The 22,751-nt window shown below is 52.9% G+C and overlaps 1 long non-coding RNA gene across 2 annotated transcripts in view; it reads left to right on the top strand.

The window, feature by feature from the left end:
- LOC128134857 (uncharacterized) overlaps positions 1 to 20,275 on the top strand; it is a 32,383-nt gene extending 12,108 nt beyond the window's left edge. The window contains exons 2-3 of one of the 2 annotated variants that reach the window (XR_008232857.1): positions 17,420 to 18,491; positions 20,046 to 20,275. This is a non-coding gene — a long non-coding RNA (uncharacterized LOC128134857). The remainder of the gene's footprint in view (positions 1 to 17,419; positions 18,492 to 20,045) is intronic. The other variant, XR_008232856.1, reaches the window with a different exon arrangement.
- Positions 20,276 to 22,751: the final 2,476 nt, after the last annotated feature.

Below are 22,751 nucleotides of genomic sequence, written 5' to 3'. Positions count from 1 at the left end.
GTACAGGTCTGCTGAGAAGCAATGAAACAAGGCAGAGCTGATGGGCAAATGGACTCTGGCCATTGCCCACCAGCTGCCTAGCTGCTGTCAGCCTTTCCATCGGCATCTCGTCAGGGATGTGCAGGGGGAGAACGAATCATTCCGTGGGCGTTCACAGGAAGCTACCCCCGAGCGCGAGGGAGAGGCATGGGACAACGCACACGAGGGGCCGTTTGAGAATCCGTGTGGGTGATCTTCCCAGCAAGCCTGGGGGACAGGAGACTCCGTGATATGCCTGAAGGAGGCACAAACACACCCCTCCTTGGCAGAGAACTCAGCTGGCAAGATTTGATCTTTTTGTTCACTTGAGGTTTTCTGTTTGTTCACTAAATGCCCCTGGACCTTGCTTTTCAAGGCTCTTTTCCTTCTCCTTCATTGTTACTGCCACAGCAACATGTGAGTTTGAGAAGTTACGCACAGGGGAAGATGAGTTTGCACTGAGGAGGTGACTTGAATCCTTTGCAGACCCCTCTGGAGCTAGTAGATCTGAAGACAGTTGCTCTCCATCCATGGGGCCATGAGCATGGGCGAATTTTCCAGTGGCTACATGCCCTCCAGAGCGCTCATCACCATCAGTCAAGCTCTCTCCCACAAAACAGCAGCGGAGGAAGCTCAAGAAATATTGCTTTTTCATTTCAGTGCTGCCACAGCCACTGACGTCCTCGCTAATCCTCTTGCGGCAGCAGGCTGCTAATCAAAAACTCTTTGCTCGCCACTTTGGCATCATTCTGGGAAGCCAACGGAGCGCAGAGATGCTCAATTCCTCCCCCTCCACACACCTTCCATTGTCTTCAGAACTGACAGCTCTGATGTGGAGCAGTGATAAAAGCCAGCTGATGCTGTCAGGGCCTGGTACAATTGCACCGCAGGGGAAAAGGCGACTGGCTCTGACTCATCCTAGCCGCCTGGAGCTCAAGATGCCTTGCACGCGTGCTGTCTCCCGGCACAGCTTATCACAGAGCAGTGCACCTTTGGTGGGTTCTGGATACGGCCCTGTGAGGCAGGAATTGACCGTAGGCCTTTGAAAGGGCTAGCACTGGTGGCCAACTGGGTGGCCAGCCATCCTTTTTGATGCTAGAAAAACTCACAGGAAAAAAAAAAACCAGACTTGTTTGCAGATCTCTGCTGAAGTCTTTGGTGTATATGGAGGAACAAATGTAGTTGACTGGATATTCTTCTGCTTGACCTGTGTTCAGGGGTGTTTAGCAAAGCATTTGTGCAACTCCTGAGTGGTAGTCTATGACAGTAGCACCTCTCCTTCAGCTCCTCATATGCCTATCCTTATGGAATGAGCTGAGCCAGGGTTGAATTTCTGGGAGGCTCCAAACTGCAAGGGGTCTAGAGTTGAAATGTATCAGGACTGCCAAACCAAGATGGGAAGGACATTCAAAGAGGGGAAGTTGAACTGTGATGGGAACTTCTGGGTGACCTTGAGGAAACTGGCTCAATGCTGCCCATCCTGGCCAGGTCAGCAGCTAAAATTTCCATTACTGAAGGTAGAAACTCAGGGGTCATTTCTGTTTCATTTTCCACTTTTTCCCAAACATGACATTGCATGAGAGGCATTAGGACTTCCTCCTATAAATAGGATCACTCCTGTCAAAGCTAGTTAAGTCATACCCAGTGTCAAGCCCATAAACAAGGTGCCTCTCATGCACTGTCTGAAGGGTGCAGAGGGGTGGCCAGGGAAGTTTGACAGCTCCCTGTTTGACTAGTTGGCATTGGGACACCAGCTATTTTCAAGGCAATAAACATAATCCTCCCCAGCTCTCACCTGGAGGATTTGGAGAGTGGTGCGGGACAGAGACAATGTAGTCAAGGAAAGCTGCTATATGGTGTAGCAGAAGTGAAGCCTCCCAGCTGTATTGTGAGAAGAGGCAGCTAAGGCATAAAGTATGCAGGTGCTGGGACCTCCATGGCTGCTGTCACAGCAGGGCTTAAATGCTCTGATTTCATCTATTCCTTCAAGGTCTTTCCCCAATTCTGCACTAGAGGTCTGAGATGTCCTGGAAACCCTGCACTTCCAATTGACTCATTTTCCCCTGGAGGGAGCTGCAGTTTCCTCTTCCTTTAGAGCTGCCCAGTTCTTCTTTAGCTCCACAAGAAGCAGCAGTTTCAGTGGCATCCGTTACAAAGCGGCTTTGCTGTACTGGAAGTCAGCTGGGGCATGGCAGTGAAGCCAGAGACACAAAGCAAAGCATCTTTGAAACAAGAGAGTGTAAGTGTCCCCCTGTGCCAGCTGCAGGGACATCTGGATGGAGCTGGCTTGGCAGAGCTGCAGGGGTCATCACGGGTGACTCCGTAGCAGAGCACCTCGGGGTACCAGGAGCTGCGGAGGGACCCTCAGGCCCCTTCACTTTCCTTCTCACCCCTGGGAGCTTCTTCCCACCTCTTCACCAAACTTTGTGCTGCTCTGAGACTGAGGGCTGCAAGGAACCTGTTCTGCTGAAGTGATGCAAGTGAATGTGTCTTAAAAAAAAAAAAAAAGACATTTAAAAAAAAAAATAGATCATTTCTGTGGTCTGATTTCCCCACAAGCAGTTGCATCAGTACAGCTGAGGGGGTGAAAGACTGAAATGGGTGCAGAAAGGAACAAAAACTTTCTAAGTCAGCTCTACCACTGAATGTTTTCTATAACTTTATGGAGACCTATAGCCGCTTGTCCCTTCCAGACTTTACGAGCTTTCCGGTTCTTGTGTGCGGAGACACAGCCAGCAGAGCAGAGAGGAGAGATGATTTGTTCGAAGCTGAACTGGGAGAAGCTTAGCAGGGGAGGAATCGCTGCTTGTTCTGAGATAGGCTAATTATATTCTATGTCCTTGGAAGCCAACCCTTTTCTACTCTGCTTGCATAATAGAGATCCTATAGCTTTTTAGAGAAGTACAAGGGTTTCCCTCCCATCACTGCTGTACACACCAGCCTGTCCTACTGCCAGACTCCACCCCAGAAGCATCTGGATATCAGTCCTGCATTCCCCGGAGGGCTGCTGGAGCACTTTGGATTCCTCAGAGATGGAAACCTTTCTAGAAACGCAGGGTAGAGTTACTCTAATTCCTTGCTGTTTGGGATCAAACTGAAGCCTGCTGCTTAATGGGGGATAAGTGGATGTAATGCAGTCAGTCAATAACTTTATGCACACACGCAGAGCCCTTTGGATTACTGATTTCCAAAAGTCAGTCTCCCTCACGAACTCTGCAACACACTGACTCAGCCCTGAGCCTTTTGACTTTGTTTTTCCTTCTTTACAAAGTGACTTGTACTTTTAATTCTCCCCCCCTATTCATTTTTTTTCCCCACTTATTCATTTTTTTCCCCCATAAAAGTTTTCAGCTTGTCAAACAACTCTCCCTCTCCCTGTCTCTTTTTGCCTTTTGCAGTGGGAGGAAAGATAATAATAAAAGGAGCAGTTTTCAAATAAAAAGCCCCACGTGTTACCTGGGAACTGTCTCTCACCATCCAAACACCCGCTGGGGCAGAGATCACTGAGTCCCCGCTGTTGTTTTTTACCCGCCAGACACTGTTTGCGTTCTGTCACTAAATGCTCCTGTCAGGTCTGTCACTTGGTACAAGCAGGACTGTCTGGGCCCTTGTAAAATAGGATTTCCCTTTACACCTCCCTGCTAAGCACTCCTTCCTCCTTCCCTTCCTCCTGACAGGGGAAATTGCTGCTTCAGCTGCTGCCATGGTAGTTCCCAGGCTGGAGGAATGGGTTTGCGAGTGTTTGCGCTCTTTGCCTCATCGCTCCGAAATGCTCCTCGTCTTGGTCAGCCCTTTGGTCCTGTCTTACATCTTAGCAGGGAGGGAAGGTTGAGATGAAGGAGTCGGTGAGCCTGCCTTCCTCTCTCTGTCGGTCCTCAGTCCCTGCTCAGCTTCAGGCTGAGCCCTTCAGAAGTTCAGTGCTTTCTGCAGCCTCTTGGGACATCCAGGATTTGGCCACCTTTTTTATGTCCTTACTGAATTGCTCCCAGAAGGAGAAACTTGCAGGAGAAGGAGCTCCAGACCAAGGTATTCCTGTAAGACCAAAGGACTTGAAATGGCTCCCTTGGGCCCCCCCAGACGGGGAGATGCAGGAGGTGATGGCCCATGCTGCCGCACTTACCCCAGCCCTCTCCATTCCCCCACAGGCTCTGAGCTAAAAAGCTCATTTGACTTTTATGAGGGCTGGAGAGACCAAGCAAACAAACCCCCAGGGTTTAGTCAGCGCCAGCGGGTACAGCACATGCTTCTTCCTTCTCTCCCCTCCTTTCATTCCTGCTGACAGCTCTCTCCAAACACGTGGTGTCTGCTCAGCTCCGGAGCCTCTCCTTAGTAATGAGCCTATTGATTGGGGCAGGAGAGCATTTCTTACCATCTCAAGTGGGGGCTGCCTTCTCTTTCACCTCCAGGACATTTCGATACCCTCTGAGCTCCAAGGAAGCTAAGAAAGGCAGGGAAAGAAGGGGAGAGACGCTGGAAGTGTCTTGAAGCATGGAGATGCTCTGTTGGATGGAGAAGTGATTCAGGCATGAGCCCAAAAGCTTCCAGGTAGAAGGGGCATGGCATTTTCCCTCTCTGCTCTTCCCCAGAGCTGTGACTTACAACCACAACCTGTCCCTTCCAGTGGTGGGGGTCAGAGGAATTCACAGACCTCGAGTTATGGTAGCCACACCATCAGCCTCCCCCAGGCTGAGGGTCTGGGTTGGGTCACTGCAAAGGTAGAGCTGGAGGCAACGTTTGGAGATGCAGCAGAAAAGCTCCTTTTCCTACACACTGCTGAGTTTTGTTGACTGTAACAAACCTCTGCCTTGGCTGCTGGAACTGTGCTCTGGAGCCGGGAATGAAGCATTGCTCATCCTGCTCATCCGTTCATCACAGGAGTTTTGGGAATCTTTGTAAATAAGCCGAGAACACGAGAAACAGAAATTCCTCCCGTTCCAGGCCCTGCCTGACACTGCACAGATCCTTTGTTCTTGGCTTCTTTCTCCCTCCCAAGGCCTCAGAGAAGTTCTTCCAACAACACACCACCCTGCTCAGCCTCTTCCACCAATTCGCAGTTATCCATTAACTGGCCATGAATAATTCTGTCAATTAGCCCGCCTCTTGAGTATCTGCTTCTCCGGGTGCTAGCAATGCTACTTTAGCACCAACAAGAAAGGAGCACTCAAGATATAGATATATAGATATAGATATATAGATATATAGATATATAGATATGTAAGTGCTTGTATAGGACCTTTTTGTTCTTGCTAATTTTATGGTGCTCCTGCTTTCAGCTAGTCCACAGAGAGCTCAGGGTCAGCCCATATCCTTCTTATTGCTAGGAGTCCTGCATTCTGGGCTGTGCTGGCAGAGGGGAATCAGACCCTTCTGGCATCAATTTTCTTGCTTTTTATTGGAGGGAGTGTGTGAGGATGCTAGGAAGGCTTTGAAATAACCCATGGTATCCTGTGACCTGGTCGGGTGTGATGGATCCAGGATGGTAAGAAATAAGCTGTATGTGTTGTAGTGGAGACTGTTCGATAAAATAAATGTTTTCAAAGGAGAAGGAAAGTAGCAGGAACTAGTAGAAGAAAGGATGCTTTCAGCCCTTAAAGGGGAATCTGGAGAAAGAGAGATCCTTTTTAAAGTGTAAAATGGTGTCAGTAGGAACGTAGTATTGTTAATCCTTTGATGAGAGCAGTTAGCTGAAAATGGGAAGACTTGCAGGTTACCCCAGGTAGGAGGAGAAAGTGGCAATGGAGTGGAGGTTCCTTTGAAGTGCTCTGGTCCTGCAAAGAAAGGACACGCTCCTGCTTGCCTGTACCCAGCAGGAATCAGAAGCAGGGGATGTGGCCATGCTCACAGCTCTGCCCTGATTTATCAGGGCTCAGCACAGATGTCTCTGGCCCTGTCTCTTCTCTGGGCCATGCTCTTAGAGCCCTGCCTGGCTGAGCCTGGAATTTCCTTGCTGCTTTTCTCCCTTTTCCATGGTTTGTCCTGCTTATTTCTCCCAGCATATGTACACTGCCTTGCATTTAAGACATCACCTAGCAAATTCTCTCAGCCCGGGAGCATCCATGTGCTTTGGTTTTGTATTGTTTGAGGTGTGGATTGCTGCTGGTTTATTATCTTCTATCAATGCCTGTTCTCCAAATGCTAAAGGCGAGCCATAGGGACAGGATCAAGGCACAGGAGGAAGAGAGAAGGTAAGTGGATTAGACAGGACAGCTCTGTGTGTCTAGGAGCTCTTAAACTGTGTGATGGTCTTGCAAGAGAAATGATGGAAGACTGAAAACTGGGCATACCCAAACCTAGCCTAAGGTGGAGGACGGTGAAGGGGAAAAGATGTGATATTCCCTGGCATCTGCTTTTTGCTCTTGCACCCTCCAGCTTTCAGTTCCTGATACAAGCAGGGCAGCACCCAGCTGGTATAAATGGAGCTGTACCTGCTTCCATCAGCCAGGAAGGTGTGTGTGTGATTTGATGCTATGCTTTTAGTGCCCAGATAGATACCTTTTGAAAGCTTCTCCACCCTGTCTCTTTTCACAGGGCCATAGGGGAGTGTGGCCAGCTATTTCCTAGTTCCCTAAGGGAAATGCTAAACAGGGACCCGAGAAACTATATACCCAAATCCCATGAGTAAGCTGCGGGCACTCCGCTGCACTAAGCTCTGTAATGCAGCTAGGCGGTGCACTCTGTTCTGCTCAGGTAACACAAAGGAAAAGGACACTGGCTGCAAATTAATTACTGTTAATGATGCCACCTTCCTGCAGAGCACAGCAATTTCTGCAGAGGGCACAAGGCTTAGTTTTGTCGAGTGCCCAGCCTGTAAAGATGCCTTCTGGCATCCCTGCACTGTCCATGAGCCCATATGTTCCCAGTGGGAGCCACGGAGCCATCAGGCAGTGCCGGATGGAAGCATGTTTTGATTCATGGGTCAGAGGCTGTGCAGGGAAGTCTATCGTTCCCAGTCACTTCTTTAATTGACATAGTGAAAGAAGCCACATCTTCCTGCCTGATTCTGACCAGGTCTGTAATTGAATTCAGCTCAACATCTCCGCTTCAGTCCCCCAGGGGCCCGTCAATTAATGATGGATTTTTTCTCGCCTTGGGAATTTCTCCTTGCTCCCATTCTTTTTATTTAATAGGATCTAGTGAGAAAACCGGTAGTAGTAAATCTCCCACCCCCCATTTCCTACCTTTCCCAAAGGTGCCTCGTGAAGAAAAGTGCTTGGGCATTAAAAGAGAGACAAGTGAACTTCAGGGACTGAAAACGTGTGCAGCTTTCCTGTCTTTTGTTCATTCATCCTTTTTCTAACTCCTCTCGGGTCTTTTGTTTCTCCTTGCCAAAACTGCTTGCGCACACTTCACTCAGGATCTAATGAGACCGTTTTAGAAACTGCAAAGCTGAATTGGATCCTTCTTTTTTCCCCCTCAGAGTGCAATGTCTGTTTAACCTTTCTCCCTTGGCATCTGTCTCCCCCGGCAACCTATTTGCAACTCCTGTGGTTGCAAAGAAATCCCAGTGCTGCCCGGGTTTAAAATGGGGGTTGCTGGGGATGTAGGCAGGAGTGTGATACGCTGTAGGGTACAATTTCAGGCTGGCTGCAGGGGGCAGTTACTCCATGGATCTGAGTTAGCCTGGTCTCTCCAAGCCCTGCCAAGATATAGAGGTTTTTCATTGCTCCTTGAAAGGGAAATGTGATTTGCATGTCAAAGGGTGAGAAAGGACAGGGGTCGGCAGTTCTCCAGACTCTTTATCCTCTCCTAGTCTCTCTCCCCCTTCCCACATCCCCCCAGCTTTCCTTTTGGCATTCCTATGCCGCTAATGAGTTGTTGCCGCATTAAAGCGTCCAGCCATCATGGGAGAGATCTTGGGGTTTCTTAAACTGTTGGATCCTGTTGAACATCCTTGTTAAACTTCGCCCTTACTGCTGCGTGCGGGGATCTTCCCACGCAGACCAAAGTTCGGTCCCCAGCCCACCGGTTCTCCTCCACAGGCGGTGACGTACGAGTCTCTGCATGCAGGAGGCGGTGAGGGGAGGGTGTTTGGGAGAACGTGTCTCTGAAGCAGTGACTGTTTGGTGAACGTGCAGAGACAAGTGGATTGGGTTTGGTGGTTAACCAGGCGAGAGCATGGTGTCTCCAGCCCCTGCTTTTAGAGAAAGCCCGCTAACCCTGCTCCTTGTCCTTGCCGGCCACAGCTGGTGATGGGTGGGAGGAAAGAGTGGAGGGGGCAATCCCTCCCTGACCCTCTCCTTGGTGGTCCACTTTTCCTGTGTACACGTGTGAGAAGGGATGAAGTTGCCCAGGTTTTGTAGGAGATCTGGGTCCATTACACGTGACACCTGCCTGAAGGACTAGAAGGCAGGGAGCTTTTTCCCTCCTTCCCTTCACTCTGTGATTCTTTCCAGTTTCCAGGAGTTTTTCTGCTTTGTTGTTGGGTTTTTTGTTTTGTTTTTTGTTTGGGTTTTTTTTTTTTCCCACATGTGGCTACCAGGTCTATGGTACAATTCTCTGTGGGGATCCACATTCACTGCCCGGATCTCCTGGAGCAGGAGAGCCAGGAAGATGCTCGTACACAGCTGGGAAGAGTATATGAACCTCAGGATGTTGCTTCCAGCCACCTGCTCCTGAGACCATTAAGACAGTATCTTCACTGAGTACCAACCTGCTGAGGTTGGTTACACCAAGAACTCATAGGACAATATAGTCCTGCAGTGTCCCAGAGATACCAGCACCTGCCATGGCTGGCGAGAGCACTAGCCTGCTCTCCGTGTGCTGAGACCCTCTTCTAGCTGGCAGCAACAGTCCTGAAGGCAGGGACAGTCATACCAACATGTGCTTGTGTCCTGCCTCCACCAGCTGTGAGGAGGAGGAGAAGAAGATCCTTGTTGTTAGGTTGTGCTGAGACATCGATGGGATCACTGGTTTAGGGAGATTTAAGCATTTGTTTTCTGTTCATGCTGTCTTACTTTCCCAGGCCTGGCAGAGAGCAGGGAAGAGTCAACTGCAAGTCTGAGTTCAGATCAGCGGGAGCAGGGCTGTTACCCTGTGCATGTACAGGATTGTTCTCACGCCCCATTTCCTTTGTGGACAGAAAGAAGAGTTATCAGGAGCCTGCACCTGCTTCCAGCTGAGGATAGGAAATGCTTCTGGAGGGAGCAGAGGATGGTGGTGGTGTTTCAGGAGTCCAGGAAAGATCAGGGCTCTGTTGGGCTCAGCATGGTAGAGACTGATATTGCAAGCTTGTGGTCAGGGCAGTTGGAAAAATCATTGCCGTCGGCAGGAGAGGACTCAGAATTGAAGTCATCACCCTGATGATTTGTAGAACTGAGCTGCTGGTGTAAGTGTGAGCTGCCCCAGGCCACAGAGGACATGTTCCCCAGCCTATGGGTCAGTAAAGGCTGTAGCTTCCCTCCTTGCACTACCTGCTGCCTCGCTGCTCACCAGTGAGGAGCACCTCAGCTGCCTCCGTTGCCCTCCTTGCTGCTTTTGGGCACAGCTGGGGCTCTTGGCTCCATCCCACAGCAGTGCTTTAGTGCTGGGGACGCTCAGTTCTGTCCCGGCTGTGTCCCAAAGGCCCCAGAGACCCAAAGGAGATGTCCAGACAGCTAAGCTGCATGGCCTGAGGGAAGGGAGGGCAAATACATCTGAGTTAGGGGGTGGTCATGTTGGTGTGATGCATTAATGGGGAAATTGTGTTAAAGGACTTCATCAGGGTTGTAAAGTGAGTTGGTGGCAGGCTGGAAGTCTCCTAATGGGTGCTCTCCCCTGGGTTTTCTACCCTTTTGTGAAGCCAGGACGTGCTGTTTTGAAACAGTACATTAACTCAACACTAAGAGGCTTCCTAGAGGTGGGTGGGAAGGAAGGAGCCGGGAGATGGAGGGAAGCACTGGAGAGAGCAATGCTAAGAGATGCGGCTCAGAGGGTCTGCTGGATCTGAACCCCCCCCTGTGACTTTGGGCATGATCAAGAGCCTGGACACTCCAGCACGACGAGGTGCTGACTCAGCTCTGGACATAATAACCCCAGCCCTTCCCTAACACTAACGTGTCCTTGGAGGCACCTTCCCACGTGAGGAATTGGGCAACAGCACAACCAGGTCCCCCTGGCACAGGGCACCCAGCAGCTCTACTTACCTTTGGGTAATAAGGTTAAATCACGCCTCACTGGAGCCTTCAAATTAAGTCGCCACCTTGCTGAATCAATACTATTTTCCATGATGTGCTTGTGACACCAAGTCTGGGAAATGGATTGATGCTGGGAGGCTGAAGTGCTGCAGGGGGGTCCAGTTAGACCCAGCGCTGAGCAGGGTTTGTTATCGGGGGAAAAAAAGCATATTTCCATGGAGAGCAGCAGCTGATGGCAGAGGCAGGAGGTGTGGTGGAGCGGGGACAGGAGGACAGTGCCCACGTCTCCTGGCACCTTGTGGGGCTTGGTGCTGGACCCCGTTTTAGACTTGCAGGGCTATTACAGGGAGAAGGTCCTTGTCTGTGAGAAGCCTGTGGCAGCAATGGGTTCCTCCAGGTGTGTCTGCAGTGGGAGCTTGGGCTAAAATAGGCTGTTCTCTTCCCCCCGCCATTCCCCTTCCCTCTGAGCAAGGTCTGGAAGAGGAAAGGTCAAAAGAGCAGCTCCCATGGGGTGATAACAGCAGCGTGAGGGTGCCCGGTGCTGCCTGATGCCATGCTGACCCCTCTGCAGAGGAGACACACAGCCTTCCCACCCCAGCAGCCACCATCACAGAGGCTCCCTGTCCCCAGTGTCCACGGGAACTGCCACCATGCACTGGCTGTGGTATGACCAAAGGAGCCCTCCAGCTGGCTTGAGCCCTCTGGAAAGCTGTTAACTGGTGTCTACCAGGTTGCTGTGGCTCAGCTGGGGACTGGATCCAAGCAAGGAGTCCCTGGGGCTGAATTTGGAGTGAATTGCGGGGCAGTTTGGGATCCTGGGTGCCAGATCACTCTGCTCTGAGCTGCAGCCAGGCCAGAAAAGGTTTGTGGCCAGAGTGAATCCTGGAAGTCCCAAACCCCAGCCCTGGGACGTTTGCACTTCTGCCAGCTCCCCACGCAGGAAGGCTCGGAGTGGACATCTCTGCCCTTTCCAGGGATGTAGTGTGGACCAGAGACCACCCACCTCCTCCCAGCCACCCGCCCGCTCCAGATGCCAGGGCTAAGGTCACGACTCTCTCTCTCGCCCCCGTCTTCCCTCGCCCCGTGCCTTTCCCACCTCCCTCGCCGCTCTGCCCCCGGGACCACTAAGAACACGATCCCCCGGCGCTGGGTGCTTGTTCAGCTGGCTGGGAGGAGCAGCTGGGTGGGTGGTGCAGAGCAGGGGTTACAACTCCCTTCCTGCTGCTGCAGCTGACCACCACACCGCTGGGCGCTGGGGAGGGGAATGGGACCGGTCCATCGGGTGGGTTTGACCTTTCCAGGACAAGCCTGGCTCTGTTGAACATCTCTGTACAAAATCAGAGCCTTCTGCAGAGCCAGTACTTCCCAGCCTCCTCGCTGGGAGCAGGAGGGGGAATTCAGAGGAGCAATCGTAGCCCTAAAACCATTCCCTACCCCCCAGACCCAAACACCTCCTGCCCCCAGGGTGCCGACATCGCTGCCAAACCAGAACTCCCGGGTGCTGTCTGTATTTTCTTTCTAAACCTGTAACAGCACAATTTATTTGAGATATTTGGCATAAAAAATGGGATTCCTCCTCTTGATCCCTCTCCAGGCATGCCCAGAGGTGACCTAGTGGCTGTCACAGCCTCATATTTGGGCAGAGGCGGAGGAGTGGGTACCAAGGCAGCAGGTTGCTGCCCACCCCAAGGCATGAGGGGGGGTGAGTGGGTGCTTCTGAATAAAATACTGAGGCAAGAGGAGGAGGGCAAAGCTGATAAAAATGCCCAGAGCAGCTGTGGCAGTGTGGGCAATGAGGTGACACCACAATCGGCTGTCGCTTGTTTTGAGGCTTATCACCTCTGGCTTGCTTAAGAAACCTTGTTCTTTCTGTCCCAGGAGCCCTCTTAGGAGCTGAAGCATTTCTGCAATCCAAATGTCTCTGATCTGCCTCCAGCAGTGATGCAGGAGCAAATCCAGGGAGCAGGACTGGGCCCATTTTGACAAATGGGGGCTGCTGGCCTCTTTGGGTTGAAAAGGTCTGATTTAAAGGTGAGAGGGAGGAAAAACTTCTGTGTGTTTCTGAGTTGATGAGTTGATCCCCATGCCGGGGAGCTCAGCCCTGGCCTGGAGAGCTGGGAGAGGGCACACAGCTCAAGTCGGTGCTGCCAGGGCTGTCCCCGTGGAGGCAGAGAGCTGAGCTCTTTGTTCATCCCTGCCCTGCTACGAAGCAAGAGAAAAACGCTCCTGCCGAGCGCAGCCAGAAATAACCCAGGCCTCCAGCAGCCAAAAAGCTTCCAAGGGGAAATTTTAAAGCGCTGGGAATTTGGCCTCTCAGCCTGTGCTTCGGGCTCCTCTGCTGTCGTAAAGTCCCAGACAGGGAAAGGCAGACCCTGACCGCAGCCCTGCTCCTGCTGTCCAGGAACCAGCATCTCAACAGGGAACGGTTCACTCCCGGGTCACCCCAAGACCCGCTCAGCTCCTGTTTTCACCCCAGTCTTTTCCAGCACCATCATCACCGTCACAGCTCCTGCCTTGAAAGGACACTGGCGATGGACAGCACTTCCCCTGCGGGATGTTCTTCAGGGGTTGTGATGTCCTAACATCCCACAAAAGCCCTTCACTTTGCTGCATCACTGGCTCAGGATGCCCCTGAGATGAGGCCACCTTGCAGTGCCAGCCCTGCTGCTGGTGAGGCCAGAATTTGGGTATCTGTAAGGGGAACGTAAGAAGGACGAATAAGTTTGAGTGGTCCCATTGCCCACAGGAGGGAGGAGTTGGGGGCAGTTAAAACAGGCCTTCCCCGTCTCTGGAAAGGACAGTGGATTCCTGCACTATCCAGATGGGATTTGAGTCACACCGCGAAGAAAACGATCTCTCCGTGGCACATGTCAGAGGCTGCAGGGAAGATAAATGTTGCTTCATTGCTCTGGCCCCACTGTTCGTTCACCCACAGGGATCTCCTGGCCAGCTTTTCGCTATGTCAGCATCTTCTCACCACCCCAGAGCAAGGGCATCGTGTGGCAGATGCTCCACGGAGGAGGAGACACCTTGTTACGCAGCAACAGCTCTGCTCCAGCTCCTACGGCAGCTCAAGGCAGCTCCATCCCTTCACTCGGGGATATAACCCAGCGCGTTGCTCGGCTTCCAGCATCCACAAGCAGGCTGCAACCTTTGGAAACCTCCCGTGCCCCTGATCTGTCCCTGCACTACCCCAAAGTGCCCCTCTGGTTCAGGACACCAAGCTGGAATGAACCAAGTGGTCTGGGCACATGCAGGAGGTCATTGAAGACATGCTGGCTTTGCAAAACAGATCCCGTGATGGATACAGGATCATCTATTTATTTTAAGTTTTATAGGGGGCATTTTCCCTTGCCAGGAGCTGGAGAATAGAGGACCCGGGTACCATCTGCCCAGGGGACTGGTGAATCATCCTATTTTCCAGTTAACCGCACTTGTTTGCTTTGGGAGATCTCCAAGTTAAGGGGGAAGAAAAAGAAAACCCAACCCATGGATCTTTTCCCACACAATAAGAAAAATGCCTTTTTTTTTTTTTTTTTTTTTTTTTACAAAAGCCAGTGTCAACTCTGCTTTTACTTAGCAGTGGGCTGGATAAAAATAGACAGTGAAGTCATGACGCCTTCAGAAGAAGAACCAGGTATGGCCTGGGGAGAGGGGGTGAGTGAAGTCAGGCTTGGGGGATTGGGACAAAAAGCCAGAATGATGGGGACAGGCAGGGTTTTTGTCCCAGGATCATGCTGGGACAAGGAGACCTGCTTACCCCCGCGCCTTGTGATTTCCCCGGCATGTTGCTGGGAGAGGCAGGAGGCTCTTTGGTGGATGCACCAGAGTTCAAGCTGTCATTCACGTGATGCGGATGGGGCTGTGGCCCAGCAAACACCAGGAGATCGGCTCTTTGCAAAGCCGAGACATTCGGAGCTTGAGGCACACTGGAAAGCAAGGGTAGCAGCAGGGAAGGGAAGCCAAGGGGTTGTGCTCCTGCTTTCTCCAGGACCATATTGCTGCAGCCTCCTCTCTTAGTTTGCTGCTCAGATCTGGCTTTTTCTCCTGTTTTATCGCCGTGCCAGGCTGCGAGCACGCTGGGCTGTTTGGAAGGAGTGTGCATGTGAGGGACTTTGATGTCTCCTGCTCAGGGCAGGGGCCTTGGAAGCCACTTGTCCCCTCAGTCACCACACAGTTCTAGCTCTGCTCCTGCCCAAGCCACAGCTACTGCATCAGCTTTGTACCCTTGCAACCAAGCACCAACTTGGGGCACAACTGAAATGAGTTTGGCAGGCCTCAGCACTCCCTTCCATGGGTATTTCTTTACGTGCTTGGAAACACCATGGTAGCCGCGAGGAGATGCCAATTTTATGTAGCAAAAGGATGCTGCACAGCAGGGCCGATGTGCCCTGCCAGAATGGGGGGAGCTGGAGCTTCAGACTTTTAATTTTCAGGATACAAGGTGAGGAGCTTTTTGCCCTTCTACTTAAACAAATAAGAACTTCCAAGGAAAAAATAATCCCAGTGGTAACTTTAGCCTCGCCCACAAGGAAGGAACTTTCTATCAACAAGAAAATTCACATGGTGGGAAAAAACATGTCCTTTTCTGCTCAGCAGCAAATGCTTCCACCCGCTCCTGGACACTGAGCCACGGTTTCTCTGCAGCAGGAGGCTGGAGAGGCGCGAGGGGAATATCTGCATTTCTCCCCGATCAGTCACTGGAACTAGCATTATCACTGGAACAATGGGCTCAGCCCAGACCTGCCTTGCCAGAGCAGCTCCGCTGCAGCGCTCCCGGATTTATTTTTGTCCGGGCTTGGAGCGGGTTGCGGAGATCAGGTGACGGTGCCCGAGGAGCGCTTGGCATCGCCTGTCCTGCTGCCGTGTGCGCAAATATCCGTGGGAGTAATGAGCAGAAAGGGATGATGGAGCGGGGTTCATCAGGCAGGGTGGCTGCACTCTCGTTACTGGATCCTTTTCTCTTGGCTTAGCCCGCTCTGGTGACCAGTTCGTGGGAGAAGGGATGCTCTCTCACACTGCAGGGACCACTAATGCTCCCATCGCCCCGGCTCATAGCTTTGCAACTCAGCCTAGGGAATCAAAACCAGCACCTGTGCTTTGGCACTGGGATTAGGACCTGGAAACCAATTTCTGATGGAATTGAGTCATGGGCATTAAGGGAGGTGAGCAAGGAGAAATGCAAAAGACTGTGGCAGAGCCGGGGAAGCCCAGCTTCCCAAGGACCAGTGCAATGTCTCCATCTCTGAGCTTGCTTCCTTTCCATATGGTTTCCATACTGGGTTGTGTTTGAGCAGTAACTGGGAACTCAGTTTGTTCCTGGTGCCCCCATGCTGTTCCAGAAGAGCAGTCAGCCTGGTAGATGTGGCTGAGGTAACCTTTGAGTTGGCAAGTTTGGCCAGGTAGCCAAATCTCAGCAGTCTTGGACACAACAATAAATACTGAGGGTCCCTGAGGCACATCGAGAAACCTGAGCTTCTTGGTGACTCCAGAAAGCACCAGGACACAGGGGCTTGGGGCAGAAGCTGGGTTCACGGTCCTGCCCAGTCTGAGGGATGCTGGAATAGGGTGTTTCCCCGCTGCTCCCTCTCAGTGCCATGGGAATGTGGTGCATTCCCAGTATGCAGTGGTCAGCTGTGCCATGCAGACCAGGCTGGCAACCAAGCTATTTGGAGCTGAACCTCCCAACCTTTGCTATAAATCAACCCAAAATCTAGGTCATGCCAGCCCTGGACTGTGACATGTTCAAAGCCTGGATCAGAGCTGTCTGCGAGGATGAACCAATCCCAGACTGATCATGGCCCTGAGCAGGGATTTTTGGAGCCTACTTCCCCCTGACCCCCAAATATCTTCTTCCAAAAGGACCCAGTGAAGCTGCTACAGCAAGGAGCCAACCTCAGGCTGTGGCATCTGCGATGCTCTAAGTGAAAATGTCCTGCAGCAATATGGCTTGGGCTCAGTCCTCCAGAAGCAACGTGAAGGTACCCACGGGGGTCCAGGGACACCCCGCTGGCTGCCAGCATCCTTGGCCACACAGGGACACTCTGCAGACAAGAAACCATCCCAGCTTCATCCCCAGCCGCAGCAGAGAGCCTTCTTGGAAGCGAGTGTGGCCACCAGGAGCAGGTTTACTCCCTGCTTTCTCCATCAGCTGGAAACAACCTGCATCCCTGGAGGTTTTTATTTCCCAGGGTGCTGTGAAGAGAGAGGAGCCTGGAGTTAACCAAAGTCTGGAGAGTGCACAGGAGCAGCTATGGCTGGAGGTAGCTCACAGGCTTCTGTGCTGGAGAGGGGACAGAGCTGCACTGGGGTCTGGGAAAATGGGGCGTGAGGAGGGCTGGGGGTTTGTTCAGCGAGTGGCACCGTGGCAACACGAGAAACAAGACCTTAATTTTTCAGGCGTGGGATGAGGAGAGGGACAAGGGTGCTGTGCCACAGCTGGGGGTCCGGGCAGCGCTAGAGGCATGCGTAGCATCACTTGACGCGCATGAGCGGCCCAGAGCCCTGTCCTGTGACTCCACGCACGGGTCCAGCCTGACCTCAAAGGGAGCCAAGTGCTCTGTGGCAGAGGCTGGGGCTCACCCTGATCCAGGGGGTATTCAAGCTGCGGTCTGTGAGCAACACACTGCGAACATCACCCTCTGTGGGTCAGGCCATCCTGCAAAGAATCCCCTTTCATATAAATCCCAGCACATCATGCAAGAGTGGAAGGAGCCTACCCTGCCCCTGCAGGTCTTTTCAGGCTTGGCTGAGCTTCTTTCCTCTTGAGGGGATGCTTGCCAGCATCTCGGAAATGGCACCGGTGGGATCTGCAGCCCAAGCACAACTCCGTCGGTCAAGGACCTGCTCTCTGCAGCTCGGAGCAGCAAATCCTACTTGCAGCAGGAGGATGAGGATGGACGGAGTGGGCGCAGCTCCCTCCGCCAGCCTGGTGCCGTCCTCGCTGAGCAGGAGGCAGCGGTCCCCGCTCCCACATCGGGAACTCATGACCGAGTTCTCATGTGCAGCAGAGGCATGGTGACAATCTCGGCCTCACCTGCTGCTCCCTGTGGTTTCTGTGGCTTGTTGTCATGTGTACGACAGATGATTTATGTTGACGCTGGGCCTCCAGGGAATGCTTTATGGCTTGTGGCATATGGAAATCTATGGGCACCTCTGGCAACAGTTGCATTGAGTCTAACATAGCTCCAAGGGACAGACCCTGCCGCTGCCTCCCAGCTGCGTTTCCCTGGATCACTGTGTTTGGATATCTCTGACGTTGAGATCAAAGAGCCTGTGTTCATCCACAGGACTGGAAACACCCAGTGGAAGGGATGCAGGCACAAAGCACCGTCCTCTTCTGCACTCTCAGCATAACCCTTACATTGCTGTTTGGAGAAAGGACACAAGCACACACAGAGAAGTAAGATTGTGGATATCACCCATCAGTCTTTCTGTGGGGAAGATTACTGGACTGCTCTGCTGGATGAAATTCTGCAGACGTTTAGCCCACGGGAGCTAGCTGCGTTGCATGCAAGGTGCGTCCAGGTAGGATTTGTACCGGGGATCCGACGCACACCCCAGTCACTGGACTGTCACGGTCAGGGCTGATTAGGAAAGGTGTCAGGGACCTTGCAGTCTAACACTGTAAAGCAGCCAAGACTGAGAGGCCAGGGCTTCTCCTCCCACTCTGCTGGTGTTCCACTAATTGCAGCTCTCCCTAATTAAAAGTCAGTGATGTGGCTTTGGCAACTGCAAGCCAGGTCCCCCAGGCGAGCCCTGGGCAGAGGCTGGGTGGCAGGGAAGGATGGGTTCATCCCTGGAGCCCAGCACGCTCCCTGCCAAGCCATGGTCGGATGCTGCAGAGGAGCCAAGCATCCAGGAGAGTCCTCAAAATGAGGAATAAAATCAGAGCCAACCTTGCCAGGGACATGGGGCAGCCGGGGGATGCTCCGGCCCTGAGCCATTGTGCTGAGCTGGAGTGAAATGCTCCGTGGTAGCTGCAAAGTTGCTTTCCAGGTAGCAATAGTGAGTCTCTGCTAACAATACGGCTCTGGGAGCTGGGGCTCTGCGGCAGAGGTAGCAAATCCCACGACAGACTTGTGTGAGCTGGCAACACTCTGCCTCTCCCAGGGGAAAAGAAGGGCCAGCTCGCTGCCAGGCACTTAAAATAAGACAAAGTAAAAGCTGATGATCTTTAGAAGTGCAGTTTCCTGTTGGCTTGTTGGTTGCTGATCTAACAGCTCTTTCCCCTTCCTTACTTCCATGTGAGGACAACTCAGTTTTGGTTCAGGTATGTCTTCCCATGGGATAATAATCTCTCCAAGCAAAGTCATCCTAAGGAAAGCCAGGAGCATCCAAATGCCAGCACGAATGTATAATGTAAGTGACTCCGGGGGTAATTTCATTAAGAAGTTCTTGTGGCTCTTACTGCATCAGTACAAACTCACAGACAACAGTGAATTTTCACCCTAGACACATCTTCAACCCAAGCACGTGCCCTGCTCTCTCAGTCTAGAGCAAATAACATGACTTAGAGCTTTTCATACCTGTACATGTCCTGTTTTGAAATCCATGGGCCAAGGGGGGTGTTAATTATATGGCAGGAAGGATGTCAGTTAAGAGCTTGGTAGACGATGCTTTTGTCACCTGGAGAAGCCGGAGATGGGAATAGAGACATCAGCTTATATTGCCTTAGAGACTGCTAGAATGAGGTGTTGGGAGAGGGGTGATGGTTTGGGAGCGGGTGGACTGCGTGGCAGCTACCTCAGTGGGACACTATAGGGAGGGTCTAGAAGAGGCAGGACAGGCTGGTGTCTCTGCTGGGCACAGGCATCTTCCAGGTATTTGAGAGCAGACTTTGGAGAGTGGCTCGAAGCCTTCAGCGGGGTGCATCTCATTGGGGAAATGGGGAGGACCCTGCACAGCTCCTCTCCCTGGCCCGCAGTTGGGGAGGGCTTGCAGATGGAAAGCTCGTGGCTCAGGCTGGCTGCTCTCGGCGGGCTAATAATACCTCTGGGGAGAAGGTCAGGTGGGCAGCAGCAAGGGCAGCTCCTGTTACAGGCTGTCACCCATCACCCTCGGCTGCCAGAGCCTCCAGAAAAGTTTTGGGATGTCTTGGAGGAGAGCTGGTACTGCAGCCCCCTCCTCCATCAGCAGGTTTCCAGGGGAGGCGATGGCAGCCGGCCGTGAGCGGTTATCCCCACCGCGGTGTGGAGCAATGCAATACACCCCAGCACCAACTCCTGCTCTCCCGTCCCTGCACTGCATCCTCCACGTCACCGCATCGTGCCCTGCTTCCCCGGCCCAGCAGGACCTGGAAGCCACCAGGCAGGCCATCGTGCCGTCCCACCACAGCAAATGTCCCAGCAGAGAGGGTTTTTCTTGCTGAAAAGCTGCTTAGCAGCTTATGGAAACAATAAAAGTAGTATTATCTTCAATGGTGAGGCAGATGGTTTGGATGATTGGTTTGACTTTTAAGCTGGATTTGAGCTACGGATATTCTGATTTTTAACAATTTTGGGCTGGTCAGGCTCCGGCAGCGTAATCCCCAGATTCCCGCTCCCCATAAATCCAGTCCTCCCTGCGCCGGGGGCTGTGGGATAGAGACCTGCCCCGGGGCAGGGAGGGGGCATGCAGAGACCTGCACGGGAGGGGGCACCCAGACACCCACCGCTTGGGCTAGCAACCACCCGACCCCGCTGCCACCACCACGGCCACCGCTAGCCCTCCGCGTGCCGGTCGTCACCGCTCCCACCGCAGCCTTGTCACCCCGACCTTGCGGGGACGATACCCCTCTCTGCTCCCGCCCAGCGTGGGCAACAACGTTCTGCAAATCCATCGCTGGCAGGAGCCCAGGCCCCAGCTTCTCTCCCCCCCCCCCCACCACATTGTCTTTTTCAAAGGGATTTATTTAGTCTTTCTCCTAATTATCAGGAGCTGCGGACTTCCCCCTACCATCTGAGCGCTGTTACCAGCCCGCAGGGCTCCTCCTGCCGACACCGAGCGCCTGTTCTCGCCATCGCCCCCACACCCGGCGTCATTATGGTGCTGCCGTATGGAGCGCTCCGCGGACGACGTCTTGCTCGCCAGGGCATGGCCGGGGACCTTCTCCATCCCTCCCGCAGCAGGGACCCTCGAGCATCCAGGACACCCCGCCACGGCACGGGGATCTGCCTTGCTCCAGGGCTTGCAAGCAGCCTCCGAGGCTTCTTGGGGTTACTCCCGTACCCGTGTGTTTGGCCTGATGCAAGGCAAAAGAGGGCTTTGGGGATTAAATCCGGGTTCAGCCCCGTTGGGGTTGGGGAAAGCTCCTCCGGAGGGCAGCTCCAGGCAAATAAAAGCCATCCCTGGGGGTTCATGGTTAACTCCGGTGCTGAGGGATGTACAGCACCCACCCAGGCACAGAGCAGGGTCTCAAGTTATTAATTACCTGGCCCAAACCCCACAGCTGCCCCGCCTGAGAAAAGCCATCACACCCAGCGCATCCTTCGTATTAGAATCCTTTTTATTTAGCAAATCTCCAGAGCATTAAAATAAAACTCCCATAAAACAAGGGTCATCTTTGTGTTTACATTGAATTTGTAAACTGAGCAAAAGAGGAAGACTTCTACAGAGGTCAAAGGTCACCCAGAACATCCCTTTAAGAGAAATAAACATCAGTTTTCTGATCCGATCGCGAGCTTTGGTGCTGGTCGGCAGTCACCAGCAGAGCAGAGGGTACAGAAGGGAGCGAGGGAGCGATGGGGGTGAAGGATGCGGGGGGGCTCTAGGCAGTCTGGTTCAGTCCTGCAATCACGCAAAATTGCTTTCTTGCTGCACCCAAGTCATGAAACACCAGGGGAAAAAAAAAACCAAACCTGTTTTAATGAACAGGGCTGGTTTAGTGTCCGTTTGCGAATGGCAGCGCAAAGGCTGCAGGAAGGTGAACGCGGAAAGGGCGAGCTGCGGCTCAGCACCTGCGGTGCCCCGTGGGTACCAGGGAGGAGAAAGCAGCTGCTGGCAGCGGGATGCAAAAGCTATTTCTCTCCGGCCACACGCCGGGCAGCCGGGACGACGAGCGGGGCCGTGTCCCTGCGGCTGCGGTGGCTGCGAGCGGGGTACCCGATCCCGAGAAGCCTTTCCCCTGCCGGCTCCCGGGGGGCCTGGCAAAGCACTGCCAGAGCTGCCAGGCTTTATCTTTAGCTCTGTTCCCTCCCTCGCCCCCGCGCCCACCTCCTCGCCGCACACCGCATCCCCGGCCCCCACCAAAACACGCCGTTATATAAGCGCTCGCAGCAACCATCTGGGGCTGAGTCAGCCACGAACCCAAACGGACAGCAAGCCCACGAGGGAGGGATGCCAGCCCCCGGATAACAGGCTTTTGGGGTCACCCACCCCCCCAGTGCCATCCCTGAGTGTCCAGCATCCCCACCCGGAGCCTGCGTGGGTGCTGCAGCCCAGTGAGCAGGGACCCTGGAAGAGGACAAGGAGAAACGTCCCAGCCTGGGGGACAGGCGTGATGCTTGGGGTCATCAGGCAGTGCTGGCAAAGAGGGGAAGGCTTAATTACATGCTAATGAGGTATTGCCAAAATAAGTGTGCCAGCTGCAGGGGAAAAGGAGGGGAAGCATCGACTGGTTGGGCAAGGGGTGTTGATCTGCCAGCTCGGACACGTCTCCTCTTCCCTCTCCATCCACAACCCTGATATCCCATCGGAAAGCCTTCTGCGCATCTTTCCTTAAAGCAGTACCACTGTGCCCAGTTTGACTCCAAATTTATTCATTTGTGGTTTTTTTTTCCCCGAAGCCCAGGGTCAGGACGGGGGTCTCCTTCACCTCCTTTAAATCACCATTTTTCTCCAGGAGCAGCATCGTGGCAAGCGTTTGTGACCTGAACTTTGCAGCGTTGTGCTGATTCACGATGGCTTGTCACCGAAACTGCCTAAAACTGACAGAAAAAGGGACGCTGACTCATGTGTTTGCCTTCCCCGAGTGGGGAGAAATGTGAAAGGTGAACAAAGTACTTAATGGGTGATAATTACATTCAGCGCTGAAAAATTCAATCCATATTAATAAGCTGGCATGGTATTACTAATAGAGGCCTTTTACAATTAAGAAAAAAAGAGTATTTAAGGTTTTTAACCTTGACAGTGACCTTTTAACAACAAGTGTAAGGAAACCCCTAATTTTGTCCCACTCACACTTATAAATTTGTGTTAAGGAGAAACTCCAGCTGCCACATTCCCAGTCTCCCCTCAGAATGCTGCGGGCTGGTTCCCCGGCAGTATCCCATTCTACAGCAGGATGAAACCCGGCGTGGGATGGGGTGGGATGTGGCACGAGGAGCCGGAGAGCTGGCCCCTCAGTGGGAGAGCTCTTGGTGTTGCCGTTCAGGGCAGGCAGAGGGGGAGAAAGGAGTCGGAGAGGGTCCACCTTAATGCAGGATGAAAAAGCAAATTGCCAGCAGGAGAGCAGAGATGCTGCTCCGTTACTATGGTTACCCCCAGAGACAACCGAGCATCCCTGGGTATCGCCCTGCGGTACCCGAGCTGCTCCCGGCCACCCAGAATGATGCTGGGGCAACTCAGGTAGACAAGGGAACAAATCTGGAGGGGTTTGTAGGGTCTGAGCTTCTTGAAACAGCCAGGAGAGAGGCTGCATCC

The sequence above is a fragment of the Harpia harpyja genome, chromosome 21, assembly GCF_026419915.1.
Source record: "Harpia harpyja isolate bHarHar1 chromosome 21, bHarHar1 primary haplotype, whole genome shotgun sequence".
In the NCBI taxonomy this organism is placed as follows: domain Eukaryota; kingdom Metazoa; phylum Chordata; class Aves; order Accipitriformes; family Accipitridae; genus Harpia; species Harpia harpyja.
This window is presented reverse-complemented; position numbering and strand designations above follow the sequence as displayed.